The sequence below is a fragment of the Triplophysa dalaica genome, chromosome 5, assembly GCF_015846415.1.
Source record: "Triplophysa dalaica isolate WHDGS20190420 chromosome 5, ASM1584641v1, whole genome shotgun sequence".
Lineage (NCBI taxonomy): Eukaryota > Metazoa > Chordata > Actinopteri > Cypriniformes > Nemacheilidae > Triplophysa > Triplophysa dalaica.
In genome coordinates this window covers 196748-209063 of record NC_079546.1, presented here as the reverse complement: position 1 = coordinate 209063, position 12316 = coordinate 196748, and the positions used below count along the sequence as shown (strand labels likewise).

Genomic DNA, 12316 nt, shown 5'->3' with positions numbered 1-12316 from the left:
CCATGAGTCCCCATGTGTTGGTGTGCATTCAGGTTTAGGTCCCCACCGGGATAAAAAACAAGATCACACACACACACACACACACACTCGATCAGCAATCAGACCCGACTGGGCAGCACAAATCAAACATGTCATCAGTGAATTGTGCTGATATTCTTGTGTTTTTGTGGAACCTCATTATAAGTACACAGACATCTGATCTTTCATACACACCACATCACCTGCACAATGTCACACATCTAATTGAATTTGATTTCTGACAAATAGTTTGGTGTGTTAAATACTTACAAAAATCTTCAAATCTGTATACATTTCCTTGTTCTGGAGATATTTTGAAGAATGTGGTAGTGGAAATCAGTTTTGGGTAACTACTGACTAGTTTCTTCAATCGTTTCTTTTCCTACTATGGTAGTGAATAGTGACCCAGAATGGTTTAGTTACACCCATTCTTCAGCAGAACAACATCATATATACAGATTTAAAACAACTTGAGGGTGAGTAAATCATGAGAGTTTTCATTATGGGTTGAATTGTCCCTTTAAGATCCCAATGTCGTCTTTTTTTAAGTATTTATGTCATTTCTTTACTGCCAGTTTTAAATACATTTTTTACATGCACAAGTGTTTTTTAGGGTGTTTTTAAACTCATTTCAGTCATAATCAGTTGATTTAAAGCACCGGATCTCAAACTTATTGACTTCAGTTGACCACAACAATATTTGAAGGCATCACAGTTTCTACCCATAAAATATTCTCAGATGTGTATTGAAAATAACAAACACCAAAAAAAGATATTGTTTTCAGTTATTTCACTTTTCTGTATTTCTGGTTATTAGAGGAGAAACACGGGTTGAAATGATCCTGTGGTGTGTGAAATGAGTTTTTAAATACACAAAACTTGTATGTTGTTATATGAGCTCATTAAAACATCACATGTGATAATAACAAGAGACTTGATGAGAAGCCTGAACGCTTGATTTCTTCACACCCGACACCTACAGAAACATGACATGAGTTTAAATCACATCATACGTTTAACAGCGAAGGTCCCGACCGGTCTGAGACCCCAGCTGCTGCTTACAGTTAAAGTTTTACAGATTTATTTCTACTTTACACACATAACACATAAAGGCACGCATGAGCGAGAGAGGATTTCACATGGAAACTCTTCTTCTCAATGTATACAGTGTTCCAGCCCTGTTATGGAAAAGTAATTGCTGTAATTTTCTCGGGGAATTACATGCTTCATGAGGTCAGGGGCTTTTCCCCTCCAAAACGCCAATGGAAACACTCACACACACACACACACACACATCTGATACAGGGGCTCATACACCAGCACAGACTCCCCGAAAAAACAAACAATACACTTCATGCACATGTATTTCAACATATCACGTCAAACATGAGCATTAATCTGCTGACACATACAAGACTTAAACAGAACTGAAGATGTAAACACCACACAGGTCACAAGTATAAAGATTTGAAGACTTGCTCATAATTTGAAAGTTGTTTCTTCAGGAATTAAGAGCCGCTGCCATTGTGTGACACCGAGCAGACATGATGTTCCTCAAAACAACAAACAGCATGAGTGAGTACAAAATAAAGAATTCTGTAACATCTCACATCCACACGGACGGTTTCTGTCATGAAAGTTTTCTGTGAGGGTTGTGCAAAAGTCATTATGTCTATAAAACATGAAAACACTGTGCGCTGGTTGTGGATATGAACTGACCTTTGACCTTTGACACACTTAACATGAAGATCCATGGAATGTAAAGCTGTGACAACCGTGGAAAAAAGTGATTTCAAAGTGAGATTGTGAATGAATCAGTGAATCATGCATGACACGAGTAGAACATGTGACGTCACATCACAGCAGGTTAGACTCAATCTTTCACTCAAGACACACATTCCAGTCTTTGTTTGACCTCTGACCTCAGTGCACCATGGGAAACCTCACTGAAAAGCTTTACTGTGAGCTCATAGAGGACTAAAAATATCCCACTCTTGATTAATGTGCTTCACATGAGTATTGCCCCTCGTAAACACAGAGAGCGAAAGAGAGAGAGAGAGAGAGAGGGTCGTGCAAACACACCGTAACACCACCTGCTGCTGCCGGACGCTGAAGGCAGTTCATCACATCATCATAGAGTGAGAGAGAGACCACAGCTGGTTAGAGGAATGTTTTGAATCTGTGTGTATCAGAACAGATGTTTTCAGTGCATGTGTTTGTGTATTGTGTGTGTCAGACATCAGTTTTTATGGAGCATGCTTACGCTTCACCAGACCAAACTATTCCAAACAGGTTAAAGAAGACTCGCTGTCAGACATCAGGAATGTTCCACAGATGGAGATCAGATCTTCAGTCCAACAGTGTCACTCATCTGATCTCTTCAGGGTGAGATGAGTTACACCAAACACACACAATCCATCCAGAATCACCTTTATTAACAAATATCAGGTGACACTTGACGGCTCTCCAGCTATGTATTATATATTTCAAATGAAAAGATGTGTCTCTGTACATGTGCATTTAAAATCCTACACATGAACACCTGTAACACAAAGTTCATCCTGAACAACATCATATAGACTCCTTTGACATGTAATGTTGAGTATTCATGAATCAGATCTATATTGATCTGTGAGGAGCATCAGTATGTGGGTCATGTTCTGATCTCAGGTCAGGTGTGGGGTGGAACAGATCTGAGTACACCGTCTGTCTGTGAAAACTCATGACACTCAATACATCAGTGACAGACTCACAGTGTTTGTGTTTGAGAAATAACAATATATCATCACATATTCAACAGAACTGAGTCACGTGGTACTTTTGTTGTCTGTGGTTGATAAGGTGTTCTGAATGTACTTTAGGCCGTTTCATCGGACGCGCTTGTGCCTGACCCCCAGTTAACTTCCGGTTTGTGTTTGGCTAGTGTCTAACAATATAACTATTTATATTTGATTTAATTGATGTTAATGTTTGCATCGTTATTTTACTGTATAATAATTCTATTAAAGAAACGATTTGTTGAATTTTGATGTATGTTCATTTGATTGGATGTGTCCTGTAATTCAGTGGCATTTAAAGGAACCGTGCGGCACACTGACATCTAGGGGTTGAGTTTGGTATCACAGTCTAAATTCAAAATATTGGAGAGACAAGTTTAGCCACGTGACGCTTCTTCTCGGTTTCTTTTGATTGTTATCAGAAATGATCTACAGGCACTCTATTGTTTGTGAATGTGCACCGGAAGTTCAGTTGGGGGTCATAAAGTGCGCATGGGCAGTAACGTCTGTTTATCTTGTTAAGATGACACCATCAATAAAGTTGTTAGGATGTGTAATCACAATCTGTCTCTCTCTCTCAAGCTCTGGTCATTTGAGTATGTCAGAGTTTCTCTCAGTCGATTGGATTCTCAGGGGTTATGGGACACTGAAGGTATAATCTCTATAAACTCTCAATCAGTTTTCTCATTTATATTATTCTCTTCCAGCCTACTTACTCCTCATTGAAGTTTAACTGTCCATCATCTGAGCTGCATTCATATGCCCCGGCCCTCAAAATCTGACCTGCCCAGATAAAGACGTGCATTAGAAATGAAGCTCAATAACAGAGGAACCTGTAGAATAAGATGTCAGAATCAGTATTTTAGTAATGTCTATCTATGTCTGTGTATTTCTTCTTTCAGAAAGAATATTATACTGATAGTACGCTTGAACCTACAGATTATCAATGTAAAACACTGGCGTGATTGAACACACATCTGTATTTCTGTAGGACATGAAACACAATCTTCTTAACAAACATTGAATGAGAAGATCTGTCCATCAGCTGAAACAGCCCTCTGTGTTCCTGACCGCTGGCCGATGCTTAATCTGAAACAGAATGACTTGTGTGAGTGTAATGTCTTCAGCGGCGGGTCTGACAGGACTCAGGGTCCACGTTAGGCTTGAGGTGGGATATACGGTAACCCCCCGTCAGAATGTTCTCAGTAGTGTCTTTGTTTCAGCTCCACGTCTGGGCACGGTTGATTGTTCCTGTCTGCCTCATTTTAGAACTCAATTACACCTGAATGAAAGTCAACTGGACGTTTTGTGTGTTTAATGGAGGAGGTCAAACTGGGGCTTTCACTAACTGCTCTCCAAATCTCAGCCTGTCTCAATGCTTGACATGAAACCATCAGGATAAGAGCCGTGCATGAGAAGAGAAGTCTGGAACCCCACAGAGAGTTTCAGTGAGAGCCTCTCAGCATCTGTGAGGTCAAATGTTTGCCCTCCATTATAATTCAATTGTGCTTGACTGTTAGCTGAGAGTGTTTACTGTTTAAATTCAATAACCGGCTGAATATTTACAGCCACTTGAAAACCAGATCAACATGTGATATTATCACTCTCATTCCAGACCTGGCTTTCCTTCTTCTGCAGAACACAACAGAAGATATTGTGAAGAATGTTGATATTAACATCGCCTTTTATAGTATGAGCACAAAAACACATTTCTGTAAATATCTTCTCTTGTTTTCCACTGAAGAAAGACTCTCATGAGAGGGAGTAAAAGCACCATTTTTGGATGACCTGTCCCTTTAAGAGAGGAGAGCGAGCGAGGACACGTGTCAAATTCTGCTGTTTATTTCTGATGAAAGTGTTAATGAGGTTTATTAAAGTGTGTTATTAAAAGGTCCCACACAGCTTGTGTTCTCATGAAACACTGAGAAGCGAGGTGTTTATAACCTGATCTGACAACAGATTCACTACACAAAGTCATTGAGATCTGAAGCCCTGCTGATGAAATACTCTGACAGTATAGTGTGTGTGTGTGTGTGTGTGTGTGTGTGTGTGCGTGTGTATGTCAGTGTGTGTTTGATTGTGTGTGTGTGTGTGTCTGTGTGTGTTAGTGTGAGTGTGTGTGTGAGTGTCTGTGTGTGTGTGTGTGTGCGCGCGTGTGTGTGTGCGTGCGCATGTGTGAGTGTGTGTGCGCGTGCGTGGGTGTGTGTGTCGGTGTGTGTTTGTCTGTCTGAGTGTGTGTGTGTGTGCGTGTGTGTTTCTCTGTGTGTGTGTATGTCAGTGTGTGTGCGTGCGTGTGTGTGCGTGCGTGCGTGTTTGTGAGTCAGTGTGTGTGTGTGTGCTTGCGTGCGTGCGTGCGTGCGTGTGTCAGTGTGTGTGTCAGTGTGTGTGTGTTTGTCTGTCTGAGTGTGTGTGGGCGTGTTTGTCTGTGTGTGTGTGTCTGTGTGTGCATGCGTGAGTAAGTGTGTCTGTGTGTGCGAGTGTGTGTGCCTGTGTGTGTGTCTGTGTGTGTGTGTCTGTGTGTGTGTGCGTGAGTGTGTGTTTGTCTGTGTCTGTGTGTCTGTGTGTGCGTGCGTGAGTAAGTGTGTCTGTGTGTGCGTGTGTGCGTGCGTGAGTGTGTGTGTCTGTGTGTGTGTGTGTGTGTGTGAGTGAGTGCGTGTGTGTGTGCGCGTGTGAGTCAGTGTGTGTGTGTCAGTGTGTATTTGTCTGTCTGAGTGTGTGTGTGTGTGTGTGTGTGTGTGTGCGTGTGTGTGCGTGTCTATCTGTGTGCAGCATGAACATGATATTGTCTATATTTTTGTTGCTTGTTCAACAAGGCCAATGAAGCGTTGACTCTGATGTTGTTGTAGAAGTCCACAGACATTGTGTGTTTGGTGTTTTTTGTTGAGTTCCAGTGGCCTGTGAGTTCTCTCTCTGATGTCTTCAGTTGATTAATGAAGTGAATAACACACTCAGTAGGTGTGAGTCTGTTGCTCTTTTCAAACTCTCAGATGTGATAGAGAAGAACAGGAGCACTTTGACATTTACCGCTGATAATGTGTATGATTAAAACACTCATCGAGTGTGTCAGGATTCATCTCATCATCTCTCTACACCATTTAAACTGAAATAATCCCGCAGACAAACTCTTCAAGAACATGCAGCTGTCACATGTTTACACATGTAACGCGTGTACAGAGTAACCAGATGTGTGTGTGTGCAGCCGCTCATTTATTTCACTCTGACATTCTGTGATTTGAGAAATGCTGGTCTTTGGTTAACCACCGTAAGCACACAGTACATGTATAATTTACTTAGGGGGGAACATGGTTTCCCTCTGAAAAATGAATTTGAGCAGAGAGGCGTCCAGCAGCGCTGAGTCTCACCATCCTCATCCTGAGAAAAGAGAGAGAAGTGTGTGTGTGTGTGTGTGCAATAAAGCAGAAGTTAAACGGAGACCAATGAGAATGTAATGGTTCAAACACATGAAGAGTCTGGAGGTGTAAATAATGCTGATGTGATGAGAAATGTTTGAGTTGATATTGAGATCTTCAGTCATATATCAGACGAGACAAATGTGAGCTCAGTTTGACACACTGTTGACATCTCTCCTCAAACTCTAATGACAGACACATTTGTCAGATTTCTGACTCTCTTTCTCAAGAGAAATATGTGAGAGACACATGAGACTTTAACAAAAGTTTCCATTTGCTCTCCCTTTAATGTCATTGAGAAATGATGAATGATCTCACCTGTGATTTTAATCTTGAATGATTCTCTTCAGAAGAGTGCAGACATTGACGTTTACACTAATGTCTGTCATAAAGTAATAATAAAAATGAACCGATTATAAAGCAATGCCGTATCAATTGAATTTTGATAGATTACAAAATTATGAATGTTTTGTGTATCTGTATTTCGTTGCCATTACAGCTAATGATGTCATATAATGATTTATTTGTATATGTGATAAATGCAATAATGTGACATTGACATGAAAGTTCTGCTGGGGTCACAGGTATGGCCGTGTGGACTCCTCTTGTTTTGATGGATGGGCGCTTTATGAAGAGCTGGCACGCAGTGGGGGGTCCGTGTTTCAGAGAACCGCCGCCGAGAGTTTCCTGTGCGCTCAAGAAGTCAGGCTCTCCGAGTGAAGATATGTGCGCTTTTTTGTTTCAGAGACCGCAAAGATCCCGCTGAGACCGGCCAGCACGTAAAAGAAGAAACTCTAGGTGAGGAAGCGTTTATAAGAGCGCTGTGTTTCTGATTGAAATGCTGTCTGAGAGCAGACCGGGCCGGGCCGCACCTCACGCTTCTGAGAAAGGTGAAATCTAAGAGCAACCCAAAGTCACTGCCAGATTATTAGCTGAAGGTAATTGAAGTACCCAAACGGACACATCTGGGATTCATCGGTGATGTGAGCTTCTGGGTCAGAGGCTTTGTTCAAGTTGATCACTGATGGGTGAAACTATTGATATTAAGAGGAAAATCCTCATCTGAATGATTTCATACACTTGAGCACAAGTGGAAAACAATGATATCAGTCAAATCTACAGCTTCAGGTCAAACGATAAAAGATGAAATTCTGTCATGTCACTTTGAGTGTTTTGAACATTCTGACAGTTTCTCAAAGCGTGAAACCTCAGACTGTGATGTTTTAATGTTGTGACCCACACGTCCTGTCTCTCTGGATGTCTGGAGAGTCGTTGAGGTGATGGACAGAAGCGCTTTAAACCCTGATGACAGCCGCTGCGTCATAACCACAGCTCCTCATAGTGAAGGCTATCATCAAATACACTTTGAGAGAATAAAATAGACAAGTGTCTAAAGAATTTTACTCCAAATATTTGGGATAGTTTTTATACATTTTAAAATTTACCAACTAGATTTTTGAATGACATTTTACTGCGGAGCTCTAAAGATGTGTTATAAAAATGACTTACACATGAAAATGTTTATGAAGCTTCTTTAAGTTGTATAAACAACAGCAGCTAAATGTGACCCTGCACAACAAAACCAGTCTTGTGGGTCCATTTTTCAAAAATGAGTTGTATTCATCATCTTCCATTGATGTATGGTTTGTTAGGATAAGACAATATTTGACCAAGATTCAAACCTTTTAAAATCTGAGGTTGACAAAATCTAAATATTGAGAGCTTATTGAGCTTTTAAAGTTGTCCAAATGAATTCCTTCGCATAGCATGTTACTCACAAAATAAGGTTTGGATATATTAACAGTAGAAAATTCACTTAATATTTTCTACGTATTTGAACAAAAGTATGATTTTTGGCAAATCATTTTGACCCATACAATGTTTTGTTGGCTTTTGCCAGAAATATTCCCGTGCTGCTTAAGACTGGTCGTGCTCTTCAGGGTCACATATAATCTGCTCATATCTGAGTTAACCACACGTGGGCGAGTAAGTGATGGCAGTGTTTTTACTATTACTTTAAGATTCACTATTAGTGCTCACTCATCACTACATACTTCTAAAACACCACAAAAAGAGAGAGAGAGAGAGACCACCATTAAGGACTGGAATAAGAGATACCTGGGAGCAATTTGGTGAAGGACTGGTAACCAATTAAACCAGTAATTCTGACTAATTGCCAGACATTTGATAACCAGCAATTTAACACTCTGACTTTAATGGGACTCTGTGGTGTGATTCTGAGATTTCTATCAATGACTTCATTGTTCCCCGAGGTAGAGCCGGTGATATATAAGATTAGAATGTTGTGCAGTGTTGATGACAGCACAAACGGCAGGACTTTATAAAGTGACCTCGAACTTTATGGGCTGCTGCTGTGCATGACTCTACAGTTATGATCTCCTGAAATGAGGTGTCATGCAAACTGAATGTCTGTCGCTGAAATACACGAAAGGAGGGTTAGAAAACAAAACCTCAGAGAACCAGATCACTCGGCAGAGCTTCGCCTCAGACTTTGTTATAATATATCAAAAATATATTTACATTTCATGTTGTCTCCGTGCGCATAAACACATTTTGAGGTAATGATCAGATTGGTATAGTAAAGATTTTAAAGACACAAATTAAAAAGAAGCAACTTTTATTCACTATTCTCTGATTTATATCACGCTATTTCATAATATTTAGTTTTCTCCCCCTCAGAGAAAGAACACTTGTCACACGACGAGCTCACCCATCATCCCCCATCATCCCCATCATCACCCATCATCACCCATCATCACCCATCATCATCACCACTCATCATAACCATCATCACCCATCATCATCACCCATCATCATCACCATAATCATCACTCATGATCATCATCAGTATCATCACTCATCATCATCACCATAATCATCACTCATCATCAACACCCATGATCATCACCCATCATCATCAGTATCATCACTCATCATCATCACCATAATCATCGCTCATCATCATCACCCATGATCATCACCCATCATCATCACCATAATCATCACTAATCATCATCACCCATGATCATCACCCATCATCATCACCATAATCATCACTCATGATCATCATCAGTATCATCACTCATCATCATCACCATAATCATCACTCATCATCATCACCCATCATCATCAGTATCATCACTCATCATCATCATCAGTATCATCACCATAATCATCGCTCATCATCATCACCCATGATCATCACCCATGATCATCAGTATCATCACCCATGATCATCACTTTCATCACCACCAACACTGATCATAACCCTAGGTCATCATCACCATCAGCATGATCACACATCATCATCCATGATCATCAGCCATTATAATCACCACTATCATCACCACTCATCACCACCATCATTACCCATCATCACCACCTTCATCACCCATGATCATCACCCATCATAATCACCACCATCATCACCCCTCATCACTACCTTAATCACCCAAATTCCCCCATCATTATCACCCATCATCATCACCCATGATAGTCAACCATCATCATAACCCACCATGATCACCCATCGTGATCACCATCATCACCCATCATCATCACCCTTCTTAATCACCACCATCATCACCACTCATCACCACCATCATCACCAATGATCATCACCCATCATAATCACCAACATCATCACCACCACCATCACCCATGATCGTCACCCATGATCATCATCATCACAAACTTCATCACCCATGATCATCACCCATCAGCATGATCCATCATCACCCATGATCATCACCCATGAACATCACCCATCATGATCACCATCATCACACATCATCATCATCACCACCATCATCACCATCACCCATGATCATCACCCGTAAACATCACCCATCATGATCACCATCATCACCCATCATCATCACCCATCTTAATCACCACCATCATCACCACCACCATCACCCATGATCATCATCATCACCCATCAGCATGATCACCCATCATCACCCATCATAATCACCACCACAATCACCCATGATCATCATCATCACCAACTTCATCACCCATCATCACCCATCAGCATGATCACCCATCATCACCCATGATCATCACCCATCATCACCCATCATAATCACCACCAGTGTTGGGTAAGTTACTCTGAAAAAGTAATTAATTACTAGTTACTCATTACATATTCAACAGTGTAATTAGATTACTGTCCAAATTACTCTGTCCAAAAAGTATTTAGTTACTCATTACTAATTACTTTCTATATCCTACATCAACCTTGATTAGTTAAGTGATTCAAGGATAGACATGAAACGGCTTATTTAATTCATTCAAATAAATAATATTATTAACTGATCATAGTATTACAAATGTGAGAATTATACATTAAAGCACAGATTTTAAAGCAAGACTTTGAATTGTGATGTCAATTACACTATTGCACAGCATATAATTCACAAAGTATTTAGTTTAAGTACATCAAAAGTAACTGTAATTAAATTACAGAAAACATCAGAGTAATCCCTTACTTTACTTTTTCAAGGGGAAAGTAATTCAATTACAGTAACTAATTACTTAGTAACTAGTTACACCCAACACTGATCACCACCATAATCACCCATCATCATAACCCATCTTAAAACCCCACCATCATCTTCACCCAGTGCAGGGTCACAAACTTTTACAAAACCTCCAACAGGTCATTTCATAAACAAAGACGTAGATTTAAGTAGACTGACTTTCTCTGAACTTAAACCCTGACCTGCTACACTGCATCCCGTGTTCTCCTTCAGCTAATTTGATGTGTTTTGGAGACATTAAACCGCCATTCTGAGGAGTGCCATTGGAAGCTTATTTCAGCGTGCCAGCAATCTGAAACACTGACGTGATCATGCACATAAACATACACGCTGGCATAACTGCACCCAAGAGCTCAACGCTACACCGTCCTAATGGAGCTCATCTTCTCCTCCTCTGAATCACTGAGTCCATCAAAGAGGGAAAAAACCCTCTGCTCAAAGTGAGCATTCATCACAAACTCTCCTCCGGTGCATGACGTCGTTTTTCCAAAAGTTTTCCTCTACAGTCAAGGCTACACATCATTACTGCTAGCAGGTCCTGTCTTTCTCTTCCCTATTCTACACTCAATCTTTATGACTCGCAATCAGTGAATGTGTTTAAAGAAATCAAGAGAAAAGGTTTGCATAGATGTGTAGAAGAGTAATGCATGTGTAGTCTTCAGACACGTGACTAGAACTGGCATTGAGACTTTCTACATTACGTAACACATAAACTGTCATATTTGTGCAAAGGTGTTCTGTGTTTTATTCATTGTAACTGCTTGTGGAAATTTCACATTTGCATGGCCAAAGCTGAAGATGTGGAAAATGATATATATTCTTCAGAATACCTCTATAGTTTTGTCAAATGTTAATGATTATGTGTAACGCTGTCAAAATCTAAATCATGAGCTTTATAGCATGTCCTAATAACTTTTTTAAAATAAGTATTAACATAATTGAACATTTATAGATTAGCAGCTAAATATAAAAACAAAATGACTAAAATATGAATATGATTGGTGCACATGATCATAGACAAATTTCAAGGGGAAAATACCACGTGATTTAAAAGCATGTATCTAAATACATGTTCACATGCAAAAAAGACTCGGGGTTTATTTATAAGTGTATTCATGTTTTATTAAAATACAATTAATTGGTGCATTCAGCTGAATATCGTTCACTAGTAAAGATTCTGGCTAATTATGACGTGATTTCCGGTGAGAGAAAAGCCTCCATGGGTCCTGATTTTGCGATACTTGTAGTATTAAGGAGGTACAATTTCGGTATACCACGAGGAGAAAGCCCCTAACATGACGCTCTGATTAGTGCCCTATCTAGTGTACCTGAGCTGATGGGTGCGTGCCAAACGGGATAAATTGCCCCCGAAAGGGCCCTTCGGGAAGGGGACGCCATACTAAACGTCACTCTAAAAGAAGGAAAATGTCGTTGTTTTTATTGCTCTTTTTGTCAGGTCAAATTTAAAAGGACACATTAAGAGATGCAATTGCATTTCTCTGGAGTTTACACATAGGGAGTAGGGAATAATGGATGATCACTTCGG

At 40.2% G+C, this 12316-nt stretch overlaps 1 protein-coding gene across 12 annotated transcripts in view; it reads left to right on the top strand.

The window, feature by feature from the left end:
• Positions 1–12316, top strand: part of pthlha (parathyroid hormone-like hormone a) — an 87653-nt gene that overhangs the window by 2946 nt on the left and 72391 nt on the right. For 9 of the 12 annotated variants that reach the window (XM_056748785.1, XM_056748789.1, XM_056748782.1 and 6 more), the window contains 5 exons: positions 1524–1593; positions 1767–2177; positions 2311–2403; positions 6790–7003; positions 8906–10329. The gene's annotated coding sequence lies outside the window, so the exon portion shown is untranslated. The remainder of the gene's footprint in view (positions 1–1523; positions 1594–1766; positions 2178–2310; positions 2404–6789; positions 7004–8905; positions 10330–12316) is intronic. The other 3 variants (XM_056748783.1, XM_056748786.1, XM_056748781.1) reach the window with 3 other exon arrangements.